At 47.9% G+C, this 21,548-nt stretch overlaps 1 protein-coding gene across 13 annotated transcripts in view; it reads right to left on the reverse strand.

The window, feature by feature from the left end:
- LIMS1 (LIM zinc finger domain containing 1) overlaps positions 1 to 21,548 on the reverse strand; it is a 153,500-nt gene that overhangs the window by 66,006 nt on the left and 65,946 nt on the right. Inside the window, exon 1 of one of the 13 annotated variants that reach the window (XM_008252952.4) lies at positions 6,680 to 6,743. The exons of 11 other annotated variants lie outside the window; for them this stretch is intronic. The gene's annotated coding sequence lies outside the window, so the exon portion shown is untranslated. Of the gene's footprint in view, positions 1 to 6,679; positions 6,744 to 21,548 lie in introns of those variants that run through there. One more of the 13 variants, XM_070068688.1, reaches the window with a different exon arrangement.

The raw sequence follows: 21,548 nt of genomic DNA on the forward strand, positions 1-21,548 counted from the left end.
GCGTGCTCATTGTCTCCAGTCCCACAACACACCCTAAGAGAACACACACTCACAACGTTGCAAGAGAACAGGGAGTCCCCCCTCCCCAGTACAGGGCTGATGTCTCAGGAAGAGCACAAGACAGATGTGTGAGGGCCTGCACTTTCTCCACTGTGGGCAAACTTCCATGCCCCTCACTGGACAGATTAAGTATAATTCTGAAAAACTGCACATCACGAAGTTAAATGTCAGAAAATAGAATATTTGGTCATTCTCTAAATGAAATTATCTTTAGAAAGAATTCTAGTAGTGATCTTTTCATAAGTGAGAATGTTCTTATAAATCTAGCTTTTACATGATTTGACTTAAAACAAGATACATATCAGGCCGGCGCCGCGGCTCAACAGGCTAATCCTCCGCCTGCGGTGCTGGCACATCAGGTTCTAGTCCCGGTCGGGCCGCCGGATTCTGTCCTGATTGCCCCTCTTCCAGGCCAGCTCTCTGCTGTGGCCAGGGAGTGCAGTGGAGGATGGCCCAAGTCCTTGGGCCCTGCACCCAAACGAGAGACCAGGAGAAGCACCTGGCTCCTGCCATCGGATCAGCGCAGTGCACTGGCCGCAGCGCGCCGGCAGCAGTGGCCATTGGGGGGTGAACCAACGGAAAAGGAAGACCTTTCTCTCTGTCTCTCTCTCTCACTGTCCACTCTGCTGTCAAAAAAAATAAAAAAAAAAATTTAAAAAAAAACAACAAGATACATACCTACCTGTGCTAATGCCGCCTTTTAGATACCATAGCTACGACCAGTTTCTGCCCACCCACTTACTATATATTTTATAGATTATCTACAGCTGTTGAATGCATTTTAAACTAAATCTTCATTAAAATAAGTGGTGGTGGTGGTCTAGCATTGTGGCGCAGTAGGTTAAGCCACTGCCTGCGACACCGGCAACCCATATGGGAACTGGTACATGTCCCAGCTGCTCCACTTCCCCAGCTTCCTACTAATGGCCTGGGAAAGCAGTGGAAGATGGCCTAATTGTCTGGGCCCATAACACCCATGTGGAAGATCCAGATGAAGCTCCTGGCTCTCAGCTTTGGCCTGGCCCAGCCCTGGCAGTTGTGGCATCCGGGGACTGAACCAGTAGATGGAAGATTCTCTCTCTAACTCTTTCAAATAAATCTTTAAAAAAAATAAAGAAATAAAAAGCAGGGTGGTGGGTGGCGGCTTCTCCTGGAGGTAAACCACCACATGGGTTCCAGGTGTACTGCTGGAGGCAGTGGTGATGGCCCAAGTACTTTGGTTCCTCTCAACCACGTGTGACACCTGGTGGCTCCTGGCTTTCGCCTGGCCCACCCCAAGCTATTGAGGGCATGAGGGGAGTGAACCAGTGAACCGGAGACCTCTCGATGTCAGTTTGTCTTTCTGTCTGCCTTGCAAGTCAATAAAAAAGTATGTATTTTTAAAAAATAGGTGAAGTTTTGTGTGCAAGAGGAGAAAAAGATACCGTGATTTCTCACATCCAGTCCTGTGACAAAGTTGTAATTCTGATCTTCGGAGAATGAGGAAGAAAAACGCAGTTCTTTTCCACGCCCTGGAATCCAAGAGGTGTGCCCTGAGAAGCTTACACAACTCCCACCTCATGAAGCGCACATTTCACTACTAGCAGGCAGGACTGTCAGCACAGCAGCAATTGCTTCAGAATCACTTCCAGCAGGTTACGAAAATAGTCACCAAGTTCTTTGTCTCAAACGCAACAACATTTTTAAAAAGGGGCTCTCTTGTCTCATTTCTTTCTTTTTTTTTTTTTTTTGAAGATTTACTTAATTATTTGAAAGTCAAAGTTACAGAGACGAAGAGAGACAGAGAGAGATCTTCCTTCCACCGGTTCACTCCCCAAGTGGCTGCAACAGCCAAGGCTGAGCCAGACTGCAGCCAGGAGCCAGGAGCTTCATCCGGGTCTCCCACCCAGGTGGCAGAGACCAAACACTTGAGCTTTAACCAGACCATTATCAGGGAATTGGATAGGAAATGGAGAAGCCAGGGCATGAACTGGTGCCCATATGAGATGCCAGTGTCACAGGCATTGGCTTAACCTGGTAGGCTACAACACCAGCCCCTTGCCTTGTTTCTATTATCAGCCATATCCTTTCATTTGGTGCTTCTTTTTTCTCCCCAACTCATATTCAATTCAATGATAAAAAACTAGGATTTAGAAATTTAAGAAAGGATTTCTAGAAAGACATAATTATTTCAACTAGAGCACTATTACACTGAAAACAACAATGCAGACATCCATCTGATGTGAAAAAGCATTTGTCTTAGTCCGTTTTGTGTGACCGTGACAAAATACCTGAGCTGGGTCCTTTTTAAACAAAAGTACTTAGGGATTGATGTTGTAGCTCAGTGGGTTGGGCTGCTGCCTTCAAGACCAGCATCAATATGGATGCTAATGCGTGCCCTGACTGCTCCACTCTGATCCAGCTCCTTGCTACTAGTACACCTGGAAAAGCAGCAAAATGTGGCCCAAATGCTTGGGCCCCTGCACCCACATGGGAGACCTGGAAGAAGCTCTTGGCTTTGGCCTGGGCCAGATGGTCATTTGGGAAGTAAACTAGCAGATGGAAGATCTCTCCCTCTCTTTGTCTCTTTGTCTCTGTAATTCAACTTTCAAATAAATAAAATCTTTAAAAAAAAAGGAAGAAAGGAAAGGAAGAGAGGAAGAAATTGTTTAGTTCACCGAACAACCAGCTGGAACAGTGGCTGTACAGCTTCCTAACCAGTTTCCTAATAATACATTTTGGGAAGCAGGGAAGGATGGCACAAGTGCTTGGGCCCCTGCTACCATATAGAAGAACGGGATCCCGGGCTCCTGGCTTCAGCCTGGCCTAACCCTGGCTGTTGTGGGCATTTGGGGAGTGAATCAATCAATGTCTCTGTCACTCTGCCTTTCAAGTAGATGGGGGAAAAATGCCGTACCACTTTTCAATATTGTTACATGGGGACCAAGCTTATCTAAGAGTTCATGATAATACAAGTGTACTTCAGGTGGTTCACGAAAAAATGGAATGAAAAGATAGGTCTACTTTGGTGCAAAACTTTTTTTGAAATCCATGCATAAAGGGGATCTTCACAAAGCTTGTGGAAAATGCATTATCATGTAAAAAACAATACACAGATTTCAATTTTTTCTGTAACAAAATAAATTTACATTTTAATTCTCTTTTCCACAAACTTTATGGAGTACACTTGTACTGCTGAGTGAAAAAAAAGAATAGGGGCAGGCATCCAGTCCAGTGGCTAGGATGCCGCTTGGGACGCCTGCATCCCACTGGAGAGCCTGGGCTCCAATCCCAGCTCCCAGCTAATGCATATCCAGGGAGGCAGCAGCTGATGCCTCATGGAGTTGCGTTCTGGCCACCCGCATGCATGGGAGACCTAGATTGAGTTCTGGGCTCCTGGCTTTGGCCTCTACCTTACTTAGCTATTGTGGGCATTTAGGGAACAAAACAGAAGATTTGTCAGTTAGTCTCTGCCTTTAAAAAAATTGTGTATGTATGTGCCACATGCATGGTATATGTGTACTGTGCAAGTGTACATACACCCACACACACACACCCCACAGATTCTGGAAGAGTATTTTCCAAGGTATCTCTCACTGGCAGGAACTAAAAGACAGGGAGGGATCTGGTTAGACAGAGGTGAGGAGAGTGGAGGAGACTGTGCAGTGTGACACCTGTCAGTGCTCAATCAGGACAGTCAGTTTCAAGTTGGTGTGAAAACACTGCAAGTCACACGCAGGGGGTCTGTCATCACTCAAGTACAAGGTGAGGTGAGGCACCGTAAGGAAGGGACGGGGCTGAGGGAGAGGACAGGGTTCAGTAGACCCTCATGGAGGAATGCTCTGTGCACCTGCACAGGCAGTCGTTCAACTCCCATACCCTTAGTGGGTGTCAAACACGTGCCCAGCTCTGCTCTGAGCACCAGAGACTCAGTGTCCTTGTGAGACTGCAGTCTACTAGGGGACACAGGTGGCAGCCACATAACCACACCAATAAAGCTATATTACGAAACACGTCAAGTTATAGAAGAGCAGAGTGCCATGACGATGCGGACACGGGGTAGCAGGGCAGGTGAAGTTTCCTGAGACAGAAACCCCCAAAACCTGAAAGATTCAAAGGCACCAAAGCAGAAGGGCCTAAGGTGAGCACACTAACCAAAAGGACCATGTGGCAGGGGCCAGGCTGGGCCGGGGTGGGGGTAGGAAGTGTTAGATGAACTGAAAGAGAAAGCCCACAGCATGTTCAAAAGGCCTGGTAGTTCTTTGTTTTTTTTTTGTTTTTGTTTTTGTTTTTTTTTTTGGGGGGGGGTGTTTGTTTGTTTGTTCTTTTTATCCTAGGAGCAATGGGAAGCTACCGTCTGAAGCAGCGACTTGACAAGATGAAAGCTGTCTATGGGAGACCTTCGAGGTAGCAGCAAACAGCAGGCAGTGGGGCAGTGGGGACAGGGACACAGGCAGAGCGGTGACAAGCACATACAGTGGTCCTGGGAGGAGACAGCAGCTTGAGATGGGGTGGGGCGGGGAGGGTGAGCACAGAAAGGAGAAGTCAAGTGGAGAGGGCAGGGTGAGGCAAGGACACGGTTAACATTTTCCTCCATATTCTTTTATTGACATGGCAACAAAACAGATCTGACTTCTTCAATCATGTCCAAACAAAGGCAAGCATTCTAAGCCTACTTCAAACCTAACAAAGTAATTTTAAAGAATCCACACACATACACAAAAGCTGGGATACACAAATGTCCACCTCACATTACTGACTGTGAGGCACTCTCTCAAGTATTTACCTGATTACACTAACAACTCAGGCCCGAACGCCTCCCAAGCACCCTGTGTGTACGTCACTTAATCTTTGCTGCAACTTCATGAGGCCTGAATCATTTAACAGACAAGGAAACTGAACAATGAAGCAACTCAACGACTTGACAAAACAACACGGCCAGTAAGGAAGAGTGTGGATACAAACTCAGCTCTGTTTGATTGTAACACCTGAAACCCCAGATCATCCTCTCCCATGGGCCACCCCAAGGTCAACTCTGAAATACAGTCACCTCTACCCACACAAAGTCCTAACTAGGAGGCTCCTGAAGCCTCCTGAAGACGTTCACATAGACCAGAAGTGGCCTTGGCCGGACTGCACCTTCCACCTTCCCAAGTGAGCCACATCCAGCATCTAGTAGGTAGGACCACATCCACGATCTAGTAGGTAGAGACCGTGAATGGTTGCTTTGAGAGTTTGGGAAGCAGACCTGTGGGCACTCGTGCAGTTTTCCACTAATACACATGAAGGCACTTTGCAAGGCTGGGGAGGGACCAGCATTGTGGTATAGTGGGTTAAGCCGCCGGCTGTGGTGCCAGCATCCCACGTGGGTGCCAGTTCATGTCCCAGCTGCTCCACTTCCATCCGGCTGCATGCTAATGCATCTGAGAAAGCAGTAGACGATGGCCCAAGTCCTCAGGTCCTGCACCCACAAGGGAGACCCAGAAGAAACTCCTGGCTCCTGGCTTCGGCCTGGCCCAGCGCTGGCTGCTGTGGCCATCTGGGGGAGTAAACCAGTGAATGGAAGATCCCTTTCTCTCTGTCTCACCCTCTCTCTCTCTCTGTAACTCTGACTTTCAAAATAAATAAATAAATCTTAAAAAAAAAAAAAAAAAAAAAAAGCTGGGGGCTGGCGCTGCTCTTCTTTCAGTCCAGCTCTCTGCTATGGCTTGAGAAAGCAGCACAAGATGGCCCAAATGCTTGGGCCCCTGCACCTGTGTGGGAGACCTGGACTAAGCTCCTGGCTCCTGGCTTCGGATCGGCACAGCTCCAGCAGCTGCGGCCATTTGGGGAGTGAACCAATAAAAGGAAGACCTTTCTGTCTCTCCTTCTGTCTATAACTCTACCTCTCAAATAAATAAAATTAAAAAAAAAAAAAAAAGCTGGAGGAAAATAGAATTAAAAGATAAGTTTATTTTGGTGCAAAACTTTTAAACTCCATGCAGTTTTTCCATTATAGGCATTTCCACGAGCTTTTTTGAAGACCCAAGTATGTATCTCTTCCTCGTCAACCAATTTTCTCCTGCAAGTCTGGAAACAGAAGCCAGTGCAAAAAAAGGGGTCAAACTGGCAACCTTCAATTCAACGGAATTCCTGGAGTCCTTGGGTCCAAACCACCAACTTTCTTTCTTTTTAGAGCACATGTGACTATGCAGTGGTTCCCGATTCTCCTGAAAACACGTGTGGTTTATCACAGCAACTCTGCTGAAACCAGTCAGCACAGGGAGACCTGGGAAGGGCTTGGAGTACAGAGACGCACTCACGCTGTGGGAACTCCAGTTCAGTTCTGTAGACCAGAGTCAGTGACAATTTAAGCCACTGTAAGAGCCATTTGTCTACACTCTACACACAGAGAGGCTGGTAAAACACAAAACCAACCGGTTGCTGCGTGAGAAATGAAAGGCTTGCAGCTCCCAGAGAACAAATAACTTTGAAGCCAATGCAATATTTGATAAAAACATACCACAGAACTATATTGTACTGGATAAAAACTCCTAAAATAAAGGCAAAATAGCTCAGAACTCAATGAGATGGTTACACAGAACCAAAGCAAAGGCACGGCTTTTAAGGCAAGAAGAAGATTTTAAAAATATTTACTTACTTGGAGGCAGACAGACGGAGACGGAGCGCCCATTTGCTGATTCATCCCCCAAATGCCACCAAACACCCCAGGCTGAGCCTGAAGTTGGGAACTGGATCATATGAGTGGCAAAGAACCAACTACTTGAGCCACCAGGGCTGTCTCACAGGGTGTGCACTAGCAGGAAGATGGAATGAAGGACTGGAGCTGGAAACAGAACCTGGACACTCCAATGTGAGGTGCAGGCATCTCTTGGGTACACTAACTGCCTACCAATGTATGCTTTATTTTTTAAATTATTTTTAAAGATTTATTTATTTTAAAGTTAGAGTTACAGAGAGAGAGAAGGAGAGGCAGAGAGAGAGAGAGGTCTTCCATTCACTGGTTCACTCCCCAGTTGGCCCCAATGGCTGGAGCAGTGCTGATCTGGACCCAGGAGCCAGGAGCTTCTTCTGGGTCTCCTTCATGGGTGCAGGGGCCCAAGGACTTAGGCCATCTTCTATTGTTTTCCCAGGCCATAGCAGAGAGCTGGATCAGAAGTGGAGCAGCCAGGACTCGAACTGGCGCCCATATGGGATGCTGGCACTGCAGGTGGCGGCTTTACCCGCTAAGCCACAGTTCCAGCCCAGTATGCTTTATTTTTAACCACAGTGAGCCTCAGGGATGTCTCTTGCTTCCCTGAGGCTCACTACGATTTAGGAAATAACACCTTTGTCAAGCACTGGGCCTGCTAAGTGCTTATGTTGTGCCAGGAACTGTGATGAGCACAATGATCCCATAAAGTAAGTACTATAATTATTTCCATTTCAAAGATGATGAGACAAATATAGAAAGTATAAGTCATTTGCTCAGGATCCCATACTTATTATGCAATCGAGTGAGATTTCAGAACCTGGCCTTACTCTTGGTTTTTAACCATTGCAGAGTACTGTCTCCTAGCCAGAAAATTGTCATTTTTTTCTCAGTAATAGAAGAGAGCATATATCGCAACTTATTTTTCTTTTTTTTTTTTTTTTAGACAGGCAGAGTGGACAGTGTGAGAGAGAGACAGAGAGAAAGGTCTTCCTTTTCCGTTGGTTCACCCCCCAATGGCCGCTGCAGTCGGTGCACTGCGATTTTTGCTTTTAAAGATCTATATATTTATTTGAAAGGTAAAGTTATAGGGGCTGGCACTGTGGTGTAGTGGGTTAAAGTCCTGGTCTGAAGTGCCAACATCCATATGGGCTTCGGTTGGAGTCCTGGCTGCTCTACTTCTGATCCAGCTCTCTGCTATGGTCTGGGAAAGCAGTGGAGGATGGCCCAAGTCTTTGGGCCCCTGTACCCACATGGGAGACCCAGAGGAAGATGCTGGCTCCTAGCTCCGGATCGGTGCAGCTTCAGCTGTTGCTGCCAATTGGGGAGTGAACCAGTGGATGGAAGATCTCTCTCTCTCTTCTTTTGGGTCTCCCATGTTGGTGCAGGGGCAGGGACTTAGGCCATCCTCCGCTGCTTTTCCAAGTACATATGCAGGGGGTTATGCCACAGGGCTCTCCTCAGCTTTGCTTTCAATTGCAGATTCCTGCTAGGGCACACCCTGGGAGACGTCAGGTGATGGTTCATCTGGTTGGGTCCCTACCACCCATATGGGAAACTAGGATTGAGTTCCTGGCTCCCAACTTCAACTTGGCTTCAATCTGGCTGCTGTGGACATTTTAGGAATGACCCAGGTGATGGAAGATATCTCCCCTCCCTGACTCTGCTTCCGTGTCTGTGTATCTATGTGTGTGTGTGTGTCTGTCTTCCATATAAAAATGAAAAAAAATAAATAAATAAATAGGGAGCAGGTGTTTCACCTAGTGGCTGAGGCACCCACATCTCACATTGGAATGTTTTTGTCCAATTCTCAGCTCTTTTCCCACTAGTGTGAACCGTGGGAGGCAGCATCGGTGGCTCAAATAATTGAGTTCCTACTACCTTTGTGGGACACCTGGATTGCAGTCTGAGTCCTGGCCCAGCCCTTACCATGTGGGCACTGGTAAAATGAACTGGTAGAGGGAAGCTTTCTCTTTGCATCTCAAATTTGTTTAAAAGTGCTTCTAAATTCGTAAATGTGTAATAGAAGAATAAAGACACGTAGAGAGGTGATATTTACCAAACTCAGGAGTGGCTTCCCGGTGGAGAAAAAGCAGGAGGAAGGAAAATAACTGGAAGAGGAAAGTATACCACGAGTCTTCTAATGCTTTATTTCTCCAGGTGGGTGGCAGAGATATGACTTCTCCATCTATTAATTCCTGTATCTTCACAATTTTTTTAAACAAGGAAAGTTGAAGACACATAAGCAAACACTGCAATTAGACAGTGCCACCATGTGGCTCCTGAAGATATTACATGCACACAATTTTCAGAAGATGGGAGAAAGGGGCACTGTCAATTCTCAGTGCAGTATCACATAATCAACCACAGGGAAGCCTGAAGAGCCACCTCTTGATTCATGAGCAATATTAAAAACACACTGTACCCATTTCCAAATGATGGTTAACTAAATAGACAGCGTAAAATACTATGCTCGGAGACCACACAAGCAAGATGGCAACGAGAGTTACTGGCTATAAACTGTTAAGAGAAAAAATTTGACATCATACACCATAGAGATGAGTAATCATCAGACCACCAAACAAATGGGAAAGTCTGGCTTCCAGGCAATTAACTTAATCAGCACATGCAGACCTCAATAAGACCTCAAAACCCAGAAGCAGAAAAAATACAGCAAAAACAAACTCCATCCGTGATGTTAATAATTCTACTTATAAAAATCAGTACTTCTAACAGTAAAATGTACTAGAGATCAATTCCTCTTTCCTGAATGTCTAGGTTTGAGATAAATAAGCCTAAAAATTTTTATAGCACTCAATGGCTACGGCTGGGCTGGGCCCAGCCAAACCCGGGAGCTGAGAACTCAATCCAGGACTGCCACGTGAACAGCAGGGGCTCAATCACCCGAGTCATGTGCTGCCTCCAGGGTGTGCATCAGCAGCAGGCTATCACAGAAAGTAGAGCTGGCCTCGAACCCTGGCATTCTAAAATGGAATGTGGGCATCCCAAGCAGCTTCTTCACCACTGTGCCAAACGCCAATAATCCAGGCTTTTTATTTCCTTTGTTTTTTTTTTTTTTTTTTTTTTTTTACTATAAATCTGATCATATTACATCTTAGATTAAAAGAGTTCAGTGGAGGGGAGGGCACTGTGCCACTGTGGGTTAAGCTGTGGCTCAGGACACCCACATCCCATATTACAGTGTCCCATCTTTTTTTTTTTTTAATATATTCATTTGAAATTCAGAGTTATACAGAGACAGAGATTTTCCCTTCCATCCACAACAGCCAGAGCTTGGCCTGGCGGAAGCTAGAAGCCAGGAGATTCATCTTGGTCTTCCACGTAGGTGGCAGGGGCCCAAACTCTTGGGCTATCTTCCACTGCTTTTCCCAGGCAGTTGGATAATAAGTGAAGCAACCAGGACACAAACTGGCACCCTTATGTGTTCCCAGTATCACAGGTAGTGGTTTTATCTGCCATGCCACAACACTCAAACCCCCTTCGCCCACCTCCCCTTCTGATCCGGCTTCCTGTCAATGAACCCAAAAGGCAGCAGATGATGGCCCAAGTACTTGGGTTTCTGCCACCCACATGAGAGACCTGGATGGAATTCTGGGTTCCTGGCCTTCAGCCTGGCCCAGCCCAGGCTGCTGTGGGCATCTGGAGAGTAAACCAGTATGTGGAAGATATCACACTCTCTCTCTCTGACTCCCAAGAGCTCTGAGCTTTGGGGAGCAGACAGCGTTGGAGGTAGCCTCCAACTGTCCTTTGACAGTTATTTTCCTCCCTCACTGAAGTTATTTGTTCATTCATAAAGTGCTACTTTTCCTTTAATTCATGATTCTTTTTTTATTGTACACATCTTTCCCATGGCCTTTCTTAACATAGTAACTGATATTCAAATTTTCCTATTTACATGGGTACTCCAAAATTTCATGGAGATGGAATTAAATATATTTCTATTTTGATGCAGAAAATGAAGTCCATGCATTATTATTTCATGATACTTTTACCATGAAGATCCCTCATACATTAAGAAGATTTTCTGATTGCCCATACACAAATCAAGTCATTAATAAAATTCTTTCACTGGATTTACTTTATACATTTGAAAAGCAGAAAAACAAAGAGGGAGGGAGAGACAGAAAAAGATTCTTCCAGGCGTATTAGCAGGGAGCTGGATAGGAAGCAAAGCAACTGGGAACAGGAACTCCAATATGGATACAGGTATTGTAGTCAATGACTTAACCTGTTGTGCTACAACGCTGGCCACATAATAAAATTCTTATTGAAATTAACTATGGTTTTATCTCCATTTTTGCAAAACAGCATATATTTACATTTCTCATAGATTTTATAGGTATGTTTTCCATAACTTTCATCTACCCCTGCAACCCAAAAAACCAAGATACACAGGCTCACATAAGGAAACAGTTATTACATAGATTAATACTGATATGTGCAAGGCAACCTACTCTATATTATCTTTTTTTGTTAATGTTGATGTATTTATTTAAAGTCAGAGTGATGGGTGAGGGTGGGAGACAGAGAGTGAGGTCTTCAAATTGAGATTTGAAGACCAGTCGCTGAGATTTGCAACCCCAGGCAAATCCCTAGTCTTCTTCCAGGACAGAGAAAGGAAGTCTTTACCCTGGTCTTCCAAATGGGTGGCAGGGCTCCAGCACTTGGGACATCCTCAGGTGTTTTGCAGACACATTAGCAGGGAGCCGGATCAGAAGTGGAGCAGCTGTGACTCTGGCCCACCCAGAAATCCACTCTTGAGGAATGCAGGTGGAGATCCAGACAAGACCCACTTAGATGGAATTAAAATATATTACTACCTAGTTATTTGTATAAGAATTGGTTTTAATTTGAAGGTAAAGGCTAAAATATCCAAATGCAGTAGCAGTCTAATACTTGACGATGTTAAACAATGCTTTCAGAAGTGGCTACAATTCCTCTATGCTGGGATCACCAAACTTCTACAAGGGGTCAGACAGTAAATATTTAGGTCTTGCAGGCTACCAGAATTTTCTTTACAAGATACTAACTCCATAAACAAAATACTGGAAACCACATTTCCTAAAGGAATACTCAAAAGAGCCACACAAACTCAGCTTCTGGAAAGGCCAGGACTGGCTTTATGGTGACTGGAGGAACAGGCTCTGCTCCCACTGTGCTGCCTCAGCGTGAATGGTGGAACACATAAAGGAACAGTCTGACCAGCACACACGCTCGCCAGCTCCTCCCGCCCACAAGACCACCCCACAGGGAGGGAGGCTGTAGCTACTGAACATCTGAGCAGACACAGGAACTGCCGCTCTTAGGGAGCACATCCACCCTCCTTTCCCCAGAAGAGGTTCCACCTCCCCATCAGCATTTTGACAGGCAACATGGAAACTTCAACCACAGCAGAGGATACTTTTGAGCAGAAAGGCCTTTCTATGCCTCTCACTGTGAACAGATACAAAGGTCAGTTCACTAGCTGGGAGTTCTTAAGCCAGCTACTTAAATAACAGGTCCTAATCTGTGCACCAGCATAGGCTGAGCATGGTTGTAAGGATCAGAGGTCGGCCGGCGCCGCGGCTCACTAGGCTAATCCTCCGCCTTGCAGCGCCGGCACACCGGGTTCTAGTCCCGGTTGGGTCGCTGGATTCTTTCCCAGTTGCCCCTCTTCCAGGCCAGCTCTCTGCTGTGGCCAGGGAAGGCAGTGGAGGGATGGCCCAAGTGCTTGGGCCCTGCACCCCATGGGAGACCAGGAGAAGTACCTGGCTCCTGCCATCAGATCAGCGCGGTGCGCTGGCCGCAGCACGCCGGCCACCGGCCGCCGGCCGCGGCGGCCATTGGAGAGTGAACCAACGGCAAAGGAAGACCTTTCTCTCTGTCTCTCTCACTGTCCACTCTGCCTGTCAAAAAAAAAAAAAAAAAATCAGAGGTCAAGTTCATACCTACTGCACAGCTCATAGGCTGTAAGGATCAGAGGTCAAGTTCATAATGCACAGCCTACAAGATAGTAGGTACCAACAACTTTTTTTTTTTTTTTTAATGATTTATTTGAAAGAGTTAACAAAGAGTGAGAGCAAGATCTTCCATCTGCTGGTTCACTCCCCAGATGGCAACAATTCCGAGGGTTGAGCCAGCCTGAAGCCAGGAGCCAGGACCTTCACCCGGGTCTCCCACATGGATAGCAGTGGTCCAAACACTTAGGCCATCCTCTGCTGCTTTTCCCAGGCCATTAGCAGGGACTGGTTTGGAATTGGGGCAGTGGGGACAAGAACTGGCACTCATCTGGGATTCCAACCCCACAGGTGGTGGCTTAACCTGCTATGCAACAATGCAGGCTCTAGTTGGTACTAACAATTGAAGAGGCAGATGACAATAAAGATGTCTGTATTACACTATAGAACATGTGGGAGCAAAGGCTTTTAAAAACAGCATTACTTGCTGCAGCCTGGACAAGAGAAAACAGAAATGTGCACAAGGAATTCTTCCAGTTGTGCAAGTGGAAAGAGTCTCCTCTCCCTTCTTGGCCCCCTCCCCCACAGAGACACACAGAGGCGTGCACACATTAGCAATCATTCAGAAAGTAATGGTTCTGTAGAATGTGGATCCCAGGATTCGGATTAATAGCCAAGTGTGGGGAGCAAACCGGACTAGACTGAGTTACTGGAATTAAGACTTATTCTATGCATCTGCTCTCCCACAATATGGCGCTGGGAGAGAAGTAAACAGCTTCCGCACAGCTGCCTCCAGTTCAGCTAATAAACTGTAGGACTTGCTCCTGATTGGAGGAGAGCAGCGTACTCGGCGTGTGGGCAGCCGAGTTAGGATTGGCGGAGGAGGACTATAAAGGAGGAGAGAGACGGCATGCACCAGGAACATCTAAGAGGAACATCTAAGGGGAACATCTAGCTGAAGGAACACCTGTGCAGCCCCCGAGAAAGCCGGCCGGCGGTGTGCCGCTCCCCTGCGGAAGTGGGGAATGTGGCCAGGGGGAACTGCCCTTCCACGGAGGTGGAAGGGACAGTAGCCAACCCGGGAAGAACCAGCAGCAAACCCGGGAAGGGCCGAGCAGACCAAAGAACAGCGCAGGGTCCTGTGTCGTTCCTCCACGAAGACGGGGAGCGACATAATGGTGCCGTGACTCGGATAGGAAACCTAGGACGGATAGGAAACTTAGGAGGGAAGAAACGGGAAGAAGCAGGAAAATACCGGAGAGAGAGATTAGCGAAGAGCCTAGGGGAAAGCTGGACGAGAAAGGTGCCGGAAGAAGCTATTGAAAGCCTAGGCATAGACTTGGATATGGACTGTGGGAAAGAAGTTAGGATTGAAAGCGAAAGTGAAAGCTTTCATAGACTCGGATGCGGACTATGGCGGGGAAGCTAGGAGACTGAAAGCGAAAGTGAAACCTGGAGGAGGCTTGGACTCGGATACGGACTGTGGGGAGTAGCCAGGAGAAATGAGAGGAATATTGTTGGAAGAAAACTTAAGGAAACATACCGGGTAGAGAAAAATGTTAGGGAGGATGAAGCTGCGAGTGCAGGCCGAGGCGGAGATATAAGCCACCTTGGAATTCTTCAAGTCACCCCGGGGAGCAAGAGGCGAAGATCTGGAACCAGAGGCAGAGACGTGGGCCGCCAGGTTGAAATTCGCCAGGTTAGTCCAGGGAACTTGGACTGAATGCCGGTGGTGGTGGAAACATTCGCGGAAGCCGCCGCGTGCAGAGAGAGCACGGGGCGTGAATAGATAGGGAACGCGGGGCTGGCGCGAGGCCGTGGTGCGGGCGCGAAGTGCGTGGAGACCACGGAGCGTGCGCGTGAAGCCGAGCCGCGCAGAGCCGGGAGCCCGCCGGCGGGGCGAGGCGCCGGGAAGCCGCGCAGAGCCGTGAAGCTGCCGCGGGGCGGGTGCCGGGAAGCTGCAGGGATAAGAGAAATAGAAGTTTAGAAGTAAAGTGAGAGAAATAGGAATGCTGGAAGATAGAAGTAAAATGGGAGAAATAGGAATGCCCGGAGATAGAGAAATAGAGAAAGAGAAAAGCCTCCCCACAACACAGCAATGTGAGAGCTTGGATTCGGTCTGCCTGATTAAGTGAGGCGATGAGCACCTGCGGCGGCTAGCAGCTTATGCGCTGCAGGTCACCGAAGACAGGCACGAATTAACATCAGTAAGGCCTCCCCACAATACAACAATTAGGAGGCTTGGATTCGGTCTGCCTGATTAAGGCGGTAAGCACCAGCAAGCAGCTCGACCAGAGTATGAGCTGCAGGTCACCGAAGATAGGCACGAACCAACACTAATAAGTCTCCCCCACAATACGGCAATGAGAAAGCTTGGATTCGGTCTGCCTGATTAAGGCGGTAAGCGCCAGCAGGCGGCTCGACCAAAGTATGAGCCGCAGGTCACCGAACACAGGCACGCATCAGCGCCTAAAAACCTCCTCACAACATGGCGAAGAGAGGACCCGGATTCGGTTTGCCTGATTGATAGGACTTGTAAGAACCTGTGGCAACTCTAGCAAGTAGAGCAGAGTGTGTGCCACGGGACACCGAAGACAGGCGCGTATCAACGCCAAAAATAAAAAGAAAGGGGGATCTGTGGGGAGCAAACCGGACTAGACTGAGTTACTGGAATTAAGACTTATTCTATGCATCTGCTCTCCCACAATATGGCGCTGGGAGAGAAGTAAACAGCTTCCGCACAGCTGCCTCCAGTTCAACCAATAAACTGTAGGACTTGCTCCTGATTGGAGAGCAGCGTACTCGGCGTGTGGGCAGCCGAGTTAGGATTGGCGGAGGAGGACTATAAAGGAGGAGAGAGACGGCATGCACCAGGAACATCTAAGGGGAACATCTAGCTGAAGGAACACCTGTGCAGCCCCCGAGAAAGCCGGCCGGCGGTGTGCCGCTCCCCTGCGGAAGTGGGGAATGTGGCCAGGGGGAACTGCCCTTCCACGGAGGTGGAAGGGACAGTAGCCAACCCGGGAAGAACCAGCAGCAAACCCGGGAAGGGCCGAGCAGACCAAAGAACAGCGCAGGGTCCTGTGTCGTTCCTCCACGAAGACGGGGAGCGACAGCCAAGCCTTTATATGAAGCTTTAAAAAGGCCTTGACACAGACCCACTTTGCTGGACAGGGGAGCTACAAAAGGTGTTCCAAAGAATTAAAGAGCTTTTAACAAGCTCCAGTATTAGGAATCCCTAACTTGAGTAAGCCATTCACCTTGTTTATAGCAGAGAAACAGGGGGTTGCTCTAGGAGTACTAACTCGGAAGTTGAGTCCACTTCCACAACCAGTATCCTATTTTTCTAAGCAGCTAGATTCAGTGGCTACAGGGTGGCCTGCGAGCCTAAGGGCTGTTGCTGCTACAGCAGTCCTGGTGGAGGAAGCCACCAACCTGACTTTAGGCCAGCCATTTGAAGTTCAAACTCCACACCAGGGCAAAGGGTCTTAGAAATTAAAGGACAGGAGGACAGCTCACAAAATACCAGGCTCTACTGTTAGACTCACCCTAAGATAACTCTTTAAAAAATTTATTTGTTTGAAAGGCAGAGTTACAGAGAGGCAGAGGCAGAGGCAGAGGCAGAGAGAGGTGTACTATCCACTAGCTCGCTCCCCAGATGGTCACAATGGCCCAAACTGAGCCCATCCGAAGCCAGGAGCCAGAAGCTTCCTCCAGGTCTCCCATGCAGGTGCAGGGGCCCAAGGACTTGGGCCATCTTCTACTGCTTTCCCAGACCACAGCAGAGAGCTGGATTGTTAGTATAGCAGCTGGGACTTGAACCAGCACCCACATGGGATGCCAGAACTGCAGGCGGCGGCTTCAGCCACTACCCAAGTAATAGAAGCTCGAGCTTCAACAGGCTGAACTTACTGCATTAACTAGAGTTTTGCAGCTGGGCAAAGGACAGAGAGTTAATATATACACAGATTCCAAATATGCTTTCCTTGTGTTAGATGCACATGTGGCCATTTGGAGAGAAAGAGGCCTACAGACTGCAAAGAATCCCCTCTTAAATACGGAAAGGAGATATCAGCTCTACTTCAGGCAGTACTGGGGCCTTCAGAAGTGGCTGTCATTCACCGTAAGGGACGCCAGAAGGAAGAACCATGTGAGCAAGGGAAATGCGTTTGCAGATAAAGCAGCGGAAAGAGCTGCTGCACAGGAAGCCCTGGAAATGCTGTAACGCCTCAGCCTGCAGTGATGACTGAAGAGCCTCACTACACCGAGGCTGAGACTGAACGGGCCAGCAATGGGGTTATACTAACGACGCTAGTGCACGGTGGACTTTAGGTCATAAGGTTATGCGCCCAGTGGCTTCTCAATGAAAAATCGTTAGGGAAATACATGATTCTACTCATCGGGGAAGAGGAGCTTTATTGGGGACACTCTCAAGTGTTTGGAGCAAAGGGACTAAGTGTTGCCATAAGGGAAGTAACTCGTTCTTGCCCACTTTGTTCACAACGTAACTGCTGGTTGTGTAGAGCTGCCTCCCTTGCTGACTCCTGTGCAGAGGAGAGGGACATAACCAGGTGAAGACTGGCAGGCTGACTTCACTAACACGCCTCCAGTGAATAATTACAAATATCTTCTAGTTTTTACAGCTACATTCACCGGATTGATAGAAGAAAAGGCAGAAAAGCCACAGGAAGTGTCCAAAGCCTTGAGGAAGGACGTTGTGCCACACTTTGGCCTCCCACGGTCACTCCAGAGTGACAGTGGACCTGCATTTGTACCTAAAATAACTCAACAGGCAGCCGCTGCTCTAGGAGTTTCTTACCATCTCCACGCTCTTGGAGACCTCAGTCACTGGGTAAAGTTCAAAACGTCAATCATAGCCTAAAGAAAATTCTAGCTAAGCTTTGCCAACAGACCCCAAAAACATGGCTTACATTACTGCCTATTGCCCTCCTCAGGATGAGAATAGCGCCCAAGACTGCCTTAAAGCTTAGTCCGCATGAGATGTTATATAGAAGGCCCTTCCTCACCTCTGACATCTGCTTTGGTTCAGAGATTCAAGATCAGATAAAGTATATTATCAATTCAGGCCAGGTACAAAAGGCTCTGATAAGAGTATGGTAACAAAGTTCTCCCAGTGCTAGATCCTAAAATTCATGAGCAGCCTATTTCCCCAGGAGATTCAGTCTTATTGAAAACTCAGACGGGGGGCCAGCGCCATGGCGCGCTAGGTTAATCCTCCGCCTGCAGCGCCGGCATCCCATATGGGCGCTGGTTTGAGTCCCAGTTGCTCCTCTTCCAGTCCAGCTCTCTGCTGTGGCCTGGGATAGTAGTAAAAGATGGCCCAAGTGCTTGGGCCCCTGCACTCGCATGGGAGACTGGGAAGAAGCACCAGGCTCCTGGATTCAGATTAGCGCAGCTCCGGCCGTTGCGGCCATTTGGGGAGTGAACCAACGTCAGAAAGACCTTTCTGTCTCTCTGTCTGTAACTCTACCTGTCAAATAAATAAATAAAAATCTTAAAAAAAAAAAAAAAACTCAGAAGGAAGGATCCCTTCAGGCCAGTTGCAGCCTACATGGAAGGGTCTCTCCCAGGCGCTACTGAGCATGCCTACCTCAGTGAAATTACAGGGCATCCCAAGCTGGGTACATCTGTCAAGGATTAAACTCCTACCTCCTAAGTCTTTGCAGGTGCACTTGAAAGATAAGTCTGCCTACTCCTGTGAGCCAACTGAAGTACTCAAACACCTCTTCAAAAAGAAAAAGATAAGTAAAGCTTTTGCTTTTGTCACATCAAGACTGCTGCACTTTAAGGCAGACATGTTGGACCTACCTCTTCTTCTGATTCTTTCTGGGAGCTGTTATTGGCAGAAAAACTCCACAGTGGGCTCTGCTCTTCTATTACAATACTAGAAGATCCTGATGTGCCACATGAAGCTGATTTTAAAATCCTGACCATTCCTGCAGGCAATCTGGCTTACACGTTCAGGCCAGCTTTTTTTTTTTTTTTTTTTTTTTTTTTTTTTTTTTTTTTGACAGGCAGAGTGGACAGTGAGAGAGAGAGACAGAGAGAAAGGTCTTCCTTTACTGCTGGTTCACCCTCCAATGGCCGCCGCGGCCGGCGCGCTGCAGCCGGCGCACCGCGCTGATCCGATGGCAGGAGCCAGGTGCTTCTCCTGGTCTCCCATGGGGTGCAGGGCCCAAGGACTTGGGCCATCCTCCACTGCACTCCCGGGCCACAGCAGAGAGCTGGCCTGGAAGAGGGGCAACCAGGACAGAATCCGGCACCCCGAACGGGACTAGAATCCGGTGTGCCGGCGCCGCTAGGCGGAGGATTAGCCTAGTGAGCCGCGGCGCCGGCCTGGGCCAGCTTTTATAGCAAGTACTTACATCTGTGAACACTCTAAGGTAGTTATGGACAATCAATAGGCATGACAGATCAAGGAGAAACATGTGCGGTGATTAGTGGGCTCTGCCACCTCTACTCTAACAGTATATATTTACTGAAAGACAGTAACAATCTCTATGCTTGGGTTAAATGGTTTTACAGCCTGCACAAGGACAGCCTATTACCACCCACTATCTGGGAATGAACAGAATATTTTCTTCCCATTCTAAAGGGCATCCCACTTGTAATTGGTTTTCTTCCCGTTTTGCTCATACTGATTGATAAACTTGTATGTTTCAAAATTCAACAACTTCTGAGTAATGACGACCACGCGAGGAACACAGTCACTGGCAGCCACTGAAAATTCTCCAGCTCATGAAACAGATTCATGTTAGGTGAGGCAGGAGGGGATTTCCAGAAGCAGGACAGGCAGGGTCTGTGTCATGAGCAGCAGGAAGCAGACACAGAGGATATGATGGGTCTACGTCCTTCAGCATCCCTGAGATGAAGGGGATCTCTGGGGGGGAACGAGGTGGATAAAGTCAGGGAGACAGATCAAGTTCATGAGCTGGAGGCCACACCTCCCCCTATCATCAATCAGATGACCTCTCCCCAAGATGCACCTTCCCTTACCTGGGACCTATCACTACACCCCTTTCCAAAGCTAACAAAAGCCCAGTGAAGGGGCATGGCATTCTCTCTTTCTCTCCACCTCACAGACTCAGGACAAGCAGAGCAGGGTGTGAAATTCCCCTTTACCTTTCCTGGCCCACTCTCCCTAAGTGAAGCCCTCACGTGTCTGTGTATTCTCACTTTGTAAATAAGCCTTGCCACAGTGCATGCATGTTTCAGCCTGTACTCTAAGTAAAAGGCAAGAGCCTGAGATATTAACTTTGGCCCAACCTGGCCCACGACAGTCTGTGCTAGAAAACATCACCCTCTAGTGATTGTTAGTGAATGTACTGCTTATGCAATTGTCAAAAATTCACTCTCTATTCAAAAAAGGCTGTTTAACAGATGGCAAACTGCAACATCATTTATATGTTTTGGCAGGGAGCTGGGGGCATGAATTCCTGAAGTTATAGGAAACACTTTCTATGTATGTGCTTTTGTGCCTTTTTCAATAGAAGTCTTCGAGTCTCAAAGTAAGCCATAACAAAAATCCAGACAGGACAACCTTGCCAGTGGGGAACTAATGAGCCTTCTCAGATGCCCCCAGCTCCTGTTTCCTTTACATGTCCTTCCTCTGTGTACCCCCTTCAGGGAAGACAGGATCCGAGACCTAACTGAAACCACGCATCTGTGCTGTAAAAGCTCTCACGTTAAGTTAACATTTTCTTCCTTTCTTTTCTTTTTTTGACAGGCAGAGTTAGACAGTGAGAGAGAGAGAGAGAAAGGTCTTCCTTCCATTGGTTCACTCCCCAAATGGCCGCTACGGCCAGCGTGCTGTGCTGATCCAAAGCCAGGAGCCAGGTGCTTCCTCCTGGTCTCCCATGCGGGTGCAGGGCCCAAGGACCTGGGCCACAGCAGAGAGCTGGACTGGAAGAGGAGCAACCGGGACAGAACTGGCGCCCCAACTGGGACTAGAACCCAGACTGCCGGCACCGCAGGCGGCACTGTGAGCCTAGTGAGCCGTGGCGCCAGCCAAGTTAACATTTTCAAAAACATATTTATTTATTTGAAGGGTGGAGTTATGGGGCTTGGGGGTGGGGAGAAAGACGCACAGAGAGAGAGAGAGAGAGAGAGAGAGAGAAAGAGAGAGAGATCTTCCATCTGCTGGTTCACTCCCCAGTGGTCACAATGGCCAGGGCTGGGTCAGATTGAAGCCAGGGGCTTCACCCGGGTCTCCTACTTGGATACAGGGATCCAAAGACTTGGGCCATCTTCTGCTTTCTGAGGCACATTAGCAGGGAGCTGGATTAGAAGCGAAGCAGCTGGTATTAGAATTGGAGACCATTTGGGATGCTGGCACTGCAGGCAGCGGTTTAACCTGCTGTACCACAGTGTAGGTCCCAAGTTAACATTTTTAAAGGTTGTTCCTATCTTTCCCCATGTAATTTTACTCTTAAGTACAACTACCTAATCCCACAAAACAAAATTCTCACTTTCTTCACTGCGCAACTGAGAAAACTGTATACACCTTTCTAACGAGTTCAGTAACTTATCACACCGGGGTGTGTGGTGGTGGTGACAAAGCCACACGGCCAGGACCTGACAAAGGGGAAAGGTCAGCAGACATGACCTTTGGTCTCTCCAGAAAAGTGAAACTGTGACCCTGCGCTCTGCAACACAGTCCTGCGAGCTGATCGAGACCTGAGATTCAAGGATTACTTTCTGGTCTTACAAACTGAAGCTCAGCAAAATTAATTTTACCTAAAATCCCCACACAGAAAGGGCTAATTACAGGGGTTGTATTTCAGCCACTGACGTTTGTTAACTCTGACATCCTGGCAAGAGGGGCACCTAACACTGCACTG

Source organism: Oryctolagus cuniculus, chromosome 2 (genome assembly GCF_964237555.1).
Source record: "Oryctolagus cuniculus chromosome 2, mOryCun1.1, whole genome shotgun sequence".
Taxonomy (NCBI): Eukaryota; Metazoa; Chordata; class Mammalia; order Lagomorpha; family Leporidae; genus Oryctolagus; species Oryctolagus cuniculus.